Source organism: Oratosquilla oratoria, unplaced genomic scaffold (genome assembly GCF_046742065.1).
Source record: "Oratosquilla oratoria isolate Oo_2021 unplaced genomic scaffold, ASM4674206v1 SCAFFOLD238, whole genome shotgun sequence".
NCBI classification, from domain to species: Eukaryota; Metazoa; Arthropoda; class Malacostraca; order Stomatopoda; family Squillidae; genus Oratosquilla; species Oratosquilla oratoria.
In genome coordinates this window covers 152,988-165,204 of record NW_027467590.1, presented here as the reverse complement: position 1 = coordinate 165,204, position 12,217 = coordinate 152,988, and the positions used below count along the sequence as shown (strand labels likewise).

Sequence of the window (12,217 nt, the reverse complement as noted above, 5' to 3'; positions counted from 1 at the left end):
GGATAATGTTTTTGTTGTGTATCTACCCCCTCACTTATCTCTAAATCAACCCCTGGATGATGGTATCTAACATTCCCCAAAGTGTAAATATCAATGCATGATCATGAGGTGCCTAATGAACTCAGCTTATGCAGGCATTCCTATACAGAAATTCATTTAGGAATTCAATATTAAGGATGTCATCTACTGTGTTGCTAATGCTTGAAAGTCTGTAGAAACATCCACACTGAAAAATGGATGGCATAAATTATAGCCAGCTCCTGACAAAAACACAAAGAGTTCTCTGGGTTCAGGGTTACAAAAGAGGAGCAGGCTATAAATGACTTCCTAGCTTGCATCAAGGATAGATGAAATTTCCATACAAGAATGGTTGCATGTTGATAATGATATGCTTCTGGTTCATCATTATACAGGTTTGGAAATTGTGTAGACAGTTGTAAATCTAGAGATAGACCAAGGTGGCTGTGAAGAATCAAACAGTGAGGAAAACTGAGGGCAATGTGACAGAGAGTCTCAACTGATAGGTTAATTCAACTGACAACTGAACTGCTAATAATAGAGCAAAGTTTTGTAACTGAACAAGAAGTAATGAATACATATTAATCCAAGACAAACTCATTAAAGAAAGGCCTAAATATATGAAACAGTTAAAACCACCAGATCTGTTTTAAGAATATTAATAAGAAACATGAACAGGAAGCAGTGGTTCTCCACACTCAATAATCCACTGCCATCAACATCTGGTAAGCCAGACATTCTGTCACCATCACCATATCCTGCATATGAAAATGATGATCCCGATGGCCCACCTGCTTTCTAGCTTTTTCACTGATGTTTCTTAATTATATTTCTGTGTTCAGCATTAAAGTTGCATGTGTTTTTCATTTAGTGTTCATTTACTTTTGTTATACTGTAACTACTGTTGCCATGATGAGCCCTAGAGAGCCACAGACACACAGGTGAACACTAGCAAGAGCTGATGGTGCAAAATACATGCTGTGTATATATGCTGTGATAGAAAGACTTCAGTAATTTGGAAAAGTCAATAATCTGGCAACCCTTCAGTTCCATGGTGACCGGATTTTTTAATCTCAAACTGTGTATTATATTGTCATCAGCCAAATATCTACTGAGTACATCATCACACTGAAAAGGTTTAATTTCATTATACTTACAAAAACAAGCACCAAAGATTTCAAGATATAGTTAGAGAAAAAATTATTTTACCTTGGATACAAGAGCACTCCATAATAACGCCTTACAACTTCTGAGGCTTTCATTAAGTCTCTCTCTGTTCGACATTCTGGGTTCAAACATTTGAATATTTTTGGAGGAACTTCTGGGAGTTTATTTTTGTCATCCTCAATTATGATCTGTATAAAAGATGATATAAATAAACAAATAAAAAAAAAACTACTGCTGTCTTTAATTTCTTGTACTAGCCTCATGTACTACACATGAGGAAAATGGGGGAGGAATAAGTAAAGATGAGGTGAAGGCAGTTATTAATATGATGAGAGCAGGTTATACACTTGGGTTTGATGGGTGTCATGTGGAGTGTCTAAAAAAGGAAAGTAGTGTTAGTGGACTGGCTAATGAGGTTGTTTTAATGTTTGTCCTAAAAGAGGGAAATGGGGGCAAATGTGAGTGTAGTAGTTTTCAGAGGGATCAGTTTGTTGACTGGTAATTGGGAAGGTTTTGATTGAAAAGATTATGAGAGGAACAGAATGAGTAATTGGTGAGGAACATATTGGGTTTAGGAAAGGTAGGGGTTGCACAGATCAGATTTATGTGGTAAGACAGATTTGTAAGAAACTTTCACCAAAGGGTAAGGAGATTTTTTGGGCCATTATGGATTTGGAAAAGGCTTATGGCAGGGTAGACAGGAAGGCACTGTGGGAGGTATTACAGATTTATGGGGTAGGAGGAAAGCTGGTAAGAGCGGTCAAGAGTTTTTATGTGAGTAGTAGAGCCTGTGTTAGAACTAGAAATGAAGATAATGAGTGGTTTGAGGTAAAGGTGGGACTTCACTAGGGATGTGTCATGTCACCATGGCTGTTCAATGTGTACACAGATGGGGTGGTGCAGGAGGTAAATGCAAGGGTAATGGGCAGTGGATTGGAGATGGTTGTAGAAAATGGTGAAAAATGGGAGATAAACCAGTTGTTGTTTACTGACCACACTGCACTTGTGGAAGGATCAGAGGAGGGATTACAAAAGTTAGTGACGGAGTTTGGGAAAGTGTGCAAGATAAGAAAGTTGAAGATAAATGTGGGTAAAAGTAAGATGATGAGATGTACAGGGGGAGAGGATGGCAGAAATTTGGATGTGAGTTTAAAGGAGAGAGGCTGGAGGAAGTGAAAAGTTCTAGATACTTGGGGGTGCATGTGGAGGGAAAGGGAGGAGTGGATGTGACGGTAGATTGTAGATTGTAAATTCCTTACGGGGTTAAAAATGTAATGAGAAATAGACATTTGGAAATGGATGCTAAAAGATTATATGCAGGGGTGTTTGTGCCGAAAGCACTTTATGGGACAGAAACATGAAACATAACAGAGGAAGAGTTCAAATTTATGAGATGAAATGTCTGAGAAGTATGGCAGGGGTTACTAGGCTGGATAGGATAAGAAACAAGGAGGTGATGAGGGGAGTTGGGGGTGGAAAAGGAGTTGGGAGATAGGGCTGATGAAAGAGTATTGAGATGGTTTGGACACATGGGAAGAATGAGTGAAGAAAGATTAGTAAAAGTGTGGAAGGCAGAGACGGATAGAATGAACAGGAGACGGCAACTAAGGATGAGATTGATGGATGGGGTAAAAGGTGTGTTGAGAAAGAGGGGGATGTCTGTTGAGGAAGGAAGGGAGAAGACAGAAGAGAGGAATAAGTGGAGAATGGTTGTGTATGGATGCTGCTGTGATGCATGGATGGGAGAGGGTGGGGGATGGGAGTTAAGGAGTGGTTATGTGTGAAGGATATTTTGATGCAGCCTGAAGGGATTTCTCCCTATCTCCTCTTTTTCTGCATGAAGGGATGGAGAGGGGGGTCACTAATTAAATGAAGTGGCCTTGCTGTGGATATGCTGTCTTGTTCCATTGCTTCTGATCCAGGGCAATGGGCAAGATGCAGGGATGACCTGTCATCCAGGAGGGGCCAAGAAAAGAGGGAGGGAGGGTTGGGTGCTAATGTGAGTGGAGTGAGTAGGGATGAAATGGGTGGAAGTGGAATTATGCATTTTGACTTTGGCTATTTTCCCTTGCAAGAGGGAAAAAGCCCCCGGTATATGTATGTACTAGCCCAAGAACTCCTTTTTTCTATACTCCTATGGTGGAGATGCAAATGTTACCAATATGGTCCCCCTTGTATCACAAAAGGTGATTAAATGGAAGGGGGCAAGGACCCTCCTTTCTGTATATTTCTTCTGATATGAATTAGGTTATTGAAAGGATGACTCCAACACTGGTAACAAAGTCTCTGAATGTGTGTGGTTATGAAAATGAATGTGAGTATAAAGGTCAGTACAGTGTGAGAAAAAAAGATGAACATGTACCATAATGAGTGAAACTATATTGAAAGGGAAAGGTGAAGCTAGGTTTGGGAGTGTTAATCAGTAGGGTCCCTGAAGTGGAGAAAGGACAAGAAAGAGGAATGGCTCTGTTGGTATTGCATTTTGTCATCAATAACCAGTGTTTCTGCCTCCCTATAATGGGGAAAGGACCTTTGGTGTATACATATATATAAATCTAATTTCCTACTTGGATATCCACTTATATATCAGTATTGTACCTATACATCTATGACACTCTAACTGGGCATACTTACATCATCATCATCATCATCTGAAAGATTTATCACCTCTGCCATCACTCCACTGAAACAAACCTAGAAAGAAAATAACTGTATAATAGAAAGAAAAAATTGTATATCATATAAAATGCAAGAAGCTATTATTGTAGCCAAAAACTTTCCTAAATGTCAACCCCATTGCAAATTACAGTAAATAATAATCTCATTGGAAATTTATCTGAAGCCATTAAAAATTATCATAATTTTCTAGATTCTTGGGTGGGGTCACAAAAACACTAAATACAGTACAAGTCCATTAATCTGAACATGAATTATTAAAAAATCCCAATGATCTAATGAAACCAAATGGCAGGAACAAGAAACTAGAAAGCATTGGACCAGGCCTGTAGCTAAAGTTTGACTTTTTTTTTCTATTTCTACCAGGTCTTTTTTTATTTCTTCTAGAACAATTTGTATGAAGATGTAATAAAATAAATTTTATTATACAAAGTATGACAATATATTCATTGAAAGTTTTATTGTGAATATGCTTGTTTTATTGTTCATTAAAACACTGTTATTATAATTGCTTCTTATTACTTCTGGAGGGGACAGGAAAGAACTAGCAAGTTTTTTCAAGGGGTAATTTAGCACAGGTCAAGGGCTTTGACAAGAGTGATGCAGACAAGGTCAACATATTAACCACTTCAGTATGAGTCAAATTCCTGCACGTAGCATTGGCTGCCATATGTATGATTATAAAGTCATTGCTGTATTACTTGTTCTCTTTTACTCTCAGTAATAATAAACACAGAAAATGTGATCAAACCAGTTCACAGAATCCAGGGGTAACTCATGTACAACTACAAAAAAATATATATAATCAAAACACCAACGCCAGCATCCTTGTATATCCACTCACACCTCGTGATGCCTACATAGATGTCGCCATACCGAAGTGGTTAAGAGAGTAGGGATGGACTCACAGCAATGGATTTAAATAGGATAAATATAGATTTAAGAAGAAAGCCAATAAGAGCTGGTTCACCAACAGTGCTAAATGAATGGAATGGAATTAGTGTCCATGTAATGAGTGCTGAAACTACAGTATCAGTTGCTTTAAGAGGTCAGACAGTGGCAGATGCGGGTTTGATTTTTGAGGGGGGTGAAGACCTCCCCAAATTTGTTCTTTCATTCATCATTGCAGAGGTTAAGAAGCCTGCTTCGTGTACACCAGTATGTGGTAGACAGCAGTAACAATGTGGCAGAATTCTTTTCCCAGCATTTAATAAAATACTTCAGAGAGAATAACTGGAAGGATATGCAACACATTATTGAGGGTAAATCTTTAAAAATGTAAGATTAAGTATTACTTTTGCCCAATACTTTGAAAGAAACTAAATCAAGTTAGAACATATACAGGTAGTCGTCGACTTACGACCGAGTTCGGTTCCGACAGACAGGTCGTAAGTCGATCTGGACGCAAGTCGGAATTTATATATATACAGTATATATTACCCTTTAAATATTATTTTTGTTACTGTATACATATATATTCTATATTATATTTAGCATACTGAAATAATCATAGCATCTTTGAACTATGTTGTATAGTATTTTTTAAACCTTTTTTTATAATCTTATCTGATTTTCATTGAGAAACGTAACATACTGAATAAAATCCTATCATCTTTGACCTATGATATTTAATACTGCATTTTTTTACATTTTTATTATTCTATCATCAGACTTTCTTTAGGAAACGTATGCATACTGAATAAAATCTTATCATCTTTGAGCTACGTTGTTTAATATTCATTATTCTTTTTATAATTGTCGTTAGGAAACGTAGCCTAGGCCTACGCATACTGAATAAAGTCCTGTCATCTTTGACCTACAAATAATTTTTTGTTGGTTAAATTAAAATCATTGTACTGTATAATTTACATCTTATCATTTGCAAAAAATTAAAAATACTAGATGCAAGGCAAAATTAGGATTTTTTTTTTCAAAACACATTCATTTCGTTTACGTACTGTGCCGAAAATATTGTTATCGACAACAGACTAGGCTAACAAAGTTTACTGTTACATTTTATTAATTGCAAAACATAAAAAATACATAATGCAAGGCAAAATTAGGAAAACAATATTTCAAAACATTCTTTTCGTTTGCGTACTGTACCGAAAATATTGCAAAACATAAAAATACAAAATGCTGTACCGAACATATTGTTATCGACAACAGACTAGGCATAAAAAAAGTTTTACTGTTACATTTTATTAATTGCAAAACATATTAAAATATAAAATCCAAGGCAAAATTGAGATCCTCTCTTTGTCTTTTAAAATTATCGACACTGTAGAATGTGATAACTGAAGTTCACGTGCTATCACATTAACTTTCTTCCCTCCTACATAATGTTTCATCACTTTCATTTTCGTGTCAAGATCAATAACCTTTCTTTGTTTCTTGGCAGGCTTGGAAATATCGAAAGATCATTTTCTTTTAGACATCTTCATGGGGGTTTCAAGCACAAAAAAATTAAAGATATAATCCTTGTCATGAATGAAGTCAGAAATACCACATGCTCCTGAATGAGAGGGAAGCTGATGCTGCCGGTAACCTGCCAAAACTATCGTACTCGCGTCTCGCGGCGAGCAAAGTAATTGTACTGCACTGCCAGGCATAATATTGCAATTCTATTACTCTATTAAATGTTAAATATTATTGCACTATCTCGTGGTCGTAAAGTCGATCAGTCGTAAGTCGCATAGGTCGTAAGTCGACGACTACCTGTATTTCAATTTATATTCAAAATCATTGTATTCGTGCTACAGAGTACATCTGTTTAAAAGCGCCATCTATATTTACAAAAATCAGGTATGCCCACCCCAAATTCATCTATATTTACAAAGCTCAAGTTAGCCACCCCCCCCCCCCCCAATTTTGATCCTAGATCTGTCACTGAGGTCAGATAACTTTATGGATGGAGATGATAGGAGGTAATGGATATGGAACTCCCTAGTGTAGGCCACATGGTCTTTTGCAGTCTCCTTTATTCTAAATTTCTTTAAAAAAATATTACTTATGAGTAAACTAGAGAAATAGTAATACTTTACCATCCAAAAATATATATTTATCCACTGATATATTGGAGGAGCACTGCCACTTTAGTTAATATCCAAAATATATATATTTATCCAGATATATTGGAAGAGCACTGCCACTTTATATTAGTTGATATCACTGACATTATGTATCATGGTTGTGCTATATCAATCCTACCCTATATCTGGCAACATGTAAACAAGTTGAATCACAATGGCAAAAGCCGACAAGACTGTGAGAATAAACACCTTGTGCGATCGAAACCTTTATTGGTACTGCGTTTCGCTTGTTACAGCTTTTTCAAGAACAGACATGAAACACACTCTGAGCACATATAAGCCCACGGAAGGAACTGGGAGAGGTTATCAGGGAGGGGTGGGTGGTAGGTAGAGGGGGAGGGGGGAGGGGGGGAGGAGGGGGACGGGTGGGACTTGGTGGAGACAAAGGAGGACATTTCGGACAGTTTGTTGAAGTGGACTAAGGGGGACATTTCATACATTTATTTAATGCGGGCAACAGATGGATGATAGGAGGGGCGATGTTAAACATGCCTCTGTTCTGCTCAATGGTTTTGAAGCTTTGAATGGCGGCCGCTTCGAGGCATTTTCTCCTCACCCTGTCTGGTTCACTAAACAGAAGTTCTGCGTTATCCCAATCCATCAGGTGGTCGTTGGTGTTCCGGTGGATAACACAGGCGTTGGTGGTGATGTTGTTCCAGGAATCGTAGCGATGCTCCCGGATCAAACATGATAATTTTTTTTTAAATTTACAGTCTACAGGAAACCAACCAATAAGGACGATTTGACTCACTTCCTATCCCACCATGACCTCAGTATTAAAAAAAGGTGTAGTCATAGGTTTCTACCTCAGAGCTCTCAGAATATGTAGCCCTGAATTCTTAGAGGACGAGTTTAGGCACATAAAGGAGGTTTTTCAGAAATTAAAATATACAGAGTGCATCATCCACCAGTGTAAGAAAAAGGCACTCAAAATAATGGAAGGGCGGGAACCAACGAAAGATCCAGCTAGGAGGCTTATCCTTCCAGCCAGCAGCGTCACCGCCACCCTCACCCGGACAGTTGGGCATTGCAACATTCAGGTAGTGGGCCAGTCCAGCAGAACTATCAAAGAGCTCTCAAGAAGGAGTGACAGCCAGGACGAGATGTGGGGAAAAAACGCTGGTGTCTACCGCATACCCTGTGCTGGATGTGATAAAGTATACATCGGCGAGACCTCCCGTGACCTGAAGACCCGGATCCGGGAGCATCGCTACGATTCCCGGAACAACATCACCACCAACGCCTGTGTTATCCACCGGAACACCAACGACCACCTGATGGATTGGGATAACGCAGAACTTCTGTTTAGTGAACCAGACAGGGTGAGGAGAAAATGCCTCGAAGCGGCCGCCATTCAAAGCTTCAAAACCATTGAGCAGAACAGAGGCATGTTTAACATCGCCCCTCCTATCATCCATCTGTTGCCCGCATTAAATAAATGTATGAAATGTCCCCCTTAGTCCACTTCAACAAACTGTCCGAAATGTCCTCCTTTGTCTCCACCAAGTCCCACCCGTCCCCCTCCTCCCCCTCCACCTACCACCCACCCCTCCCTGATAACCTCTCCCAGTTCCTTCCCTGTGGGCTTATATATGCTCAGAGTGTGTGTCATGTCTGTACTTGAAAAAGCTGTAACAAGCGAAACGTAGTACCAATAAAGGTTTCGATCTCACAAGGTGTTTATTCTCACATGTAAACAAGTAATACTGACCCTGTCTTTAATGGTATTTATAAGTTTTCAGACAACTGATTTCATATTATGTATGCTTTAAAAAGAGCTATTTTCTCTATTAGTTTTTAATATTAAATGGTCTGATATGGATAACAGTAGCATTCCTGATATTTTCAATTTCTTAAGTTGACACATAACCTGCACTTACTTCAATGTTAATCTTTTTCACATTATATTCCCTTTTTGTTTTTAATATATTTTTCTAAGTATATAATTCAAATAAATATTGGAAAGAATAACTGTGTTGTTGAATTTCTTACACTAGAAAACTGATATGTCAATAATGAGATAGGGGAAAGAAGGAGCTTGTCAATATCCTTTTCTCTAAATAAAGTAGACTCAAGGCTTAATTGATTTTGGTTATGTCTGGTTTAATAAGTTTAGGTTAGTCTACATTAACCACTTCAGTATGATGGCTCCTACATAGGCGTCATGAGGTGCTAGTGCATACACAATGATGCCTGCATTGCCATTTTGAATATATATATATTCTTAGTTGTACATGAGTCACCCCAGATTCTGTGAACTGGTTTGATCATGTTGTCTGTTTATTATCACTGAGAGTAAAAGAGAATGAGTAATAAAGCAATGACTTTATAGTTTATATTGCAATTAGTGCAATGCATCATACATCCAGCAGCCGATGCTGTGCACGAGAATTTGACTTGTACTGAAGTGGTGAGGAACAGTGTGGTTTTAGGACAGGTAGGGGATGTGTAGATCAGATTTTTGTGGTAAGACAGATATGTGAGAAAACTATAGGAAAAGGTAAGGATGTTTTTTGGGCTTTTATGGATCTGGAAAAGGCTTATGACGGTAGACAGGAAGGCACTGTGGGAGGTACTGCAGATATATGGGATAGGAGGAAAGCTGTTAAGAGCAGTCAAGAGTTTTTACGAAAGTAGTAGAGCTTGCGTTAGGATTAGAAATGGAGAGAGTGAATGGTTTGAGGTAAAGGTGGGACTTCATCTGGGGTGTGTTATGTCACCCTGGCTGTTCAATCTTTACATGGATGGGGTGGTGCGAGAGATGAATGCTAGGGTAGTGGGTCAGGGGTTGGAGATGATTAAAGAAAATGGAGAAAAGTGGGAGGTGAGCCAGTTGTTGTTTGCTGGCGACACTGCACTTGTAGCAGGATCAAAGGAGGGATTGAGGAAGTTAGTGACAGAGTTTCAGAAGGTGTGTGAAAGAAGGAGGCTGAAGATAAATGTGGGCAAAAGTAAGGTGATGCGATGTACAAGGGGAGAGAGTGACAGTAGGCTGGAAGTGAGCATTAAGGGTGAGAAACTGGAGGAAGTGGATAGTTTCAGATACTTGGGTGTGAATGTGACAGGAAAGGGAGGAGTGGGAGTGGATGTAGAATGTAGATTGAGAGAAGTGAGTAAATGCCTTGGTGGATTAAAAAGTGTAATGAGAAATAGACATCTGGGAATGGATGCTAAGAGGAGGTTATATGAAGGAGTGATTGTGCCAACAGCAATGTATGGGGCAGAAACATGGAACATGAGAGAGGAAGAGGGAAGGAGTTTGAATGTGTTTGAGATGAGGTGTCTGAGAAGTATGATAGGGGTTACTAGGCTAGATAGTGAGAAATGAGGAGGTGAGGAGGAGAACAGGGGTGGAAAGGGAACTGGTAGATAGGGTTGATGAAAGAGTATTAGGATGGTTTGGACACATGGAAAGAATGAGTGAAGAAAGATTAGTAAAAGAAGTGTGGAAGGCAGGGGTGGAAGGAGTGAATATGAGGGGGCGTCCTAGGATGAGATGGATGGATGGGGTGAAAGGGGCTTTACAAAAGAGAGGAATGTCTGTAGAGGAAGGACGGGAGAGGACAGAAGATAGGGGTGAATGGAGAAGGGCTGTGTATAGATGAGGCTGTGATGCATGAGGGGGAGTGGGTGGGGAATGGGGGGTGAGGAAGTATTATGAGAAAAAAATTGACGCAGCCCGAAGGGATTTCTCCGAATTTATGAAGCGGCCTTGCTGTGGATGTGCTGTGTCTTGCGACACTGCTTCTGACCCAGGGCAGTGGACAGGATGCAGGGATGACCCGTCATCCAGGAGGTTCCAAGATAGGAGGGAGAGAGGAGGGGAGTGGAATATATGGGAAATGAAATGGGTGGGAGTGATTTCTATGCCTTTTTCTTTTTGGCTAAACCCCCCCCCATGTAAGGGGGAAAAAGCTTTTGGTATATGTATGTATGTATGTACTGAAGTGGTTATCTTGGAAAATCCATCTGAATGTTCTAGGTCTCCTTTACACAAGAATCCAACCCACAGCCCCCAGAAGATTTTATGCTGTTGTATCCCTACACAGGACTACAAGAAATGTGCAAAACTTAAGTCATGTGATAAATCAGTTTAGAAATTGAATAATAATATCATTGTAGGATTAGTTTTTCAAAGTTTCCTCATAAAAAAAAACCTCATGAGAGCATAAGAAGAGACATGACTGATTACTCATTAAAACCCCAAACTTACCTTCACACCTAATCTACTCAAAGGTCTAATAAATAATTATACATGATGATCTTAACAATAGCATAATTTCACTTTGACTAAAAAAAAATTATATAGGTCTATTCTCTATAATCATCATAATCATTACTAACAATCATATAAATATGCTCCACTGATGTCCTCAACTAGTCAAATCAAATTTAATTAAATTCCTCCTGATAATCTACAATTGTACAATTCAGTCAAGAATTTGCATCTCAATATGAAATGAATTATACATTTCAGACATAAAATGTAATGGTGCAACTCATTAACCATATGATTGATACTCGTCATTGCATTTTAATGAGTCATTGTTACTGTATATTAATTCTTCAATTTTATCATTGCACCATTGTACATTTTTATCCTAAATTGTAATTCATCGGAGTACTAATTCAGTTACTAGAGCTGTCAATCTCCATATTCTACACAATAGTGAAAGGCATGTGCAGACTTATATTATAAATACAATATAATCTAATATCCATTTAATACTGAAATTAATTGTAATTTCATACTATTTTAGTAATTCAGACCTGTATAATATAAGCCACTGTAAATTCTGATATACTTCCTTCATAAAGAGCACAAATTAAATTATGAACATTATTTAAATTTATATCGTAAACAGAATCTACAAGCTTACTGCAAAACTCTATATGTGGATTATTCAGACGTATTATTCATTCCAAGCCCCTTCGAGCATCCCATGTAAACAAATTTGGCGAAAGGAAAACACACTACGTAAACCTGATAAAAAAAACTGCTAACTTTCCTGTAACCAGAAAAAATGATAATTGTACAATTCTTTTCACTTAGGGTTACTCATATGATGCATTTGAATATAATTTTATATATGATCTAACCTCATATACGAGTGATTCTTTCTATTAGCGTAAGCTAGTTAGCGATATTTTGTCCGCCTTTGTTATTTCTTCAGTTTCAAATAAGATCTAACGAATAACTAGATACCTCATACAGTATTGAATTTGGTCGCAAATATCTAAAGGGCATTTGCAGTTATAGTAGA

At 38.3% G+C, this 12,217-nt stretch overlaps 1 long non-coding RNA gene across 1 annotated transcript; it reads right to left on the bottom strand.

The window, feature by feature from the left end:
- Positions 1-1,228: 1,228 nt before the first annotated feature.
- On the bottom strand, positions 1,229-11,964 carry LOC143022943 (uncharacterized). Its single transcript, XR_012966147.1, has 3 exons — positions 11,834-11,964; positions 3,820-3,879; positions 1,229-1,373 (listed from the first exon to the last, which is right to left on the bottom strand). It is a non-coding gene; the product is annotated as an uncharacterized LOC143022943 (long non-coding RNA).
- Between the last annotated feature and the right edge of the window lie 253 nt (positions 11,965-12,217).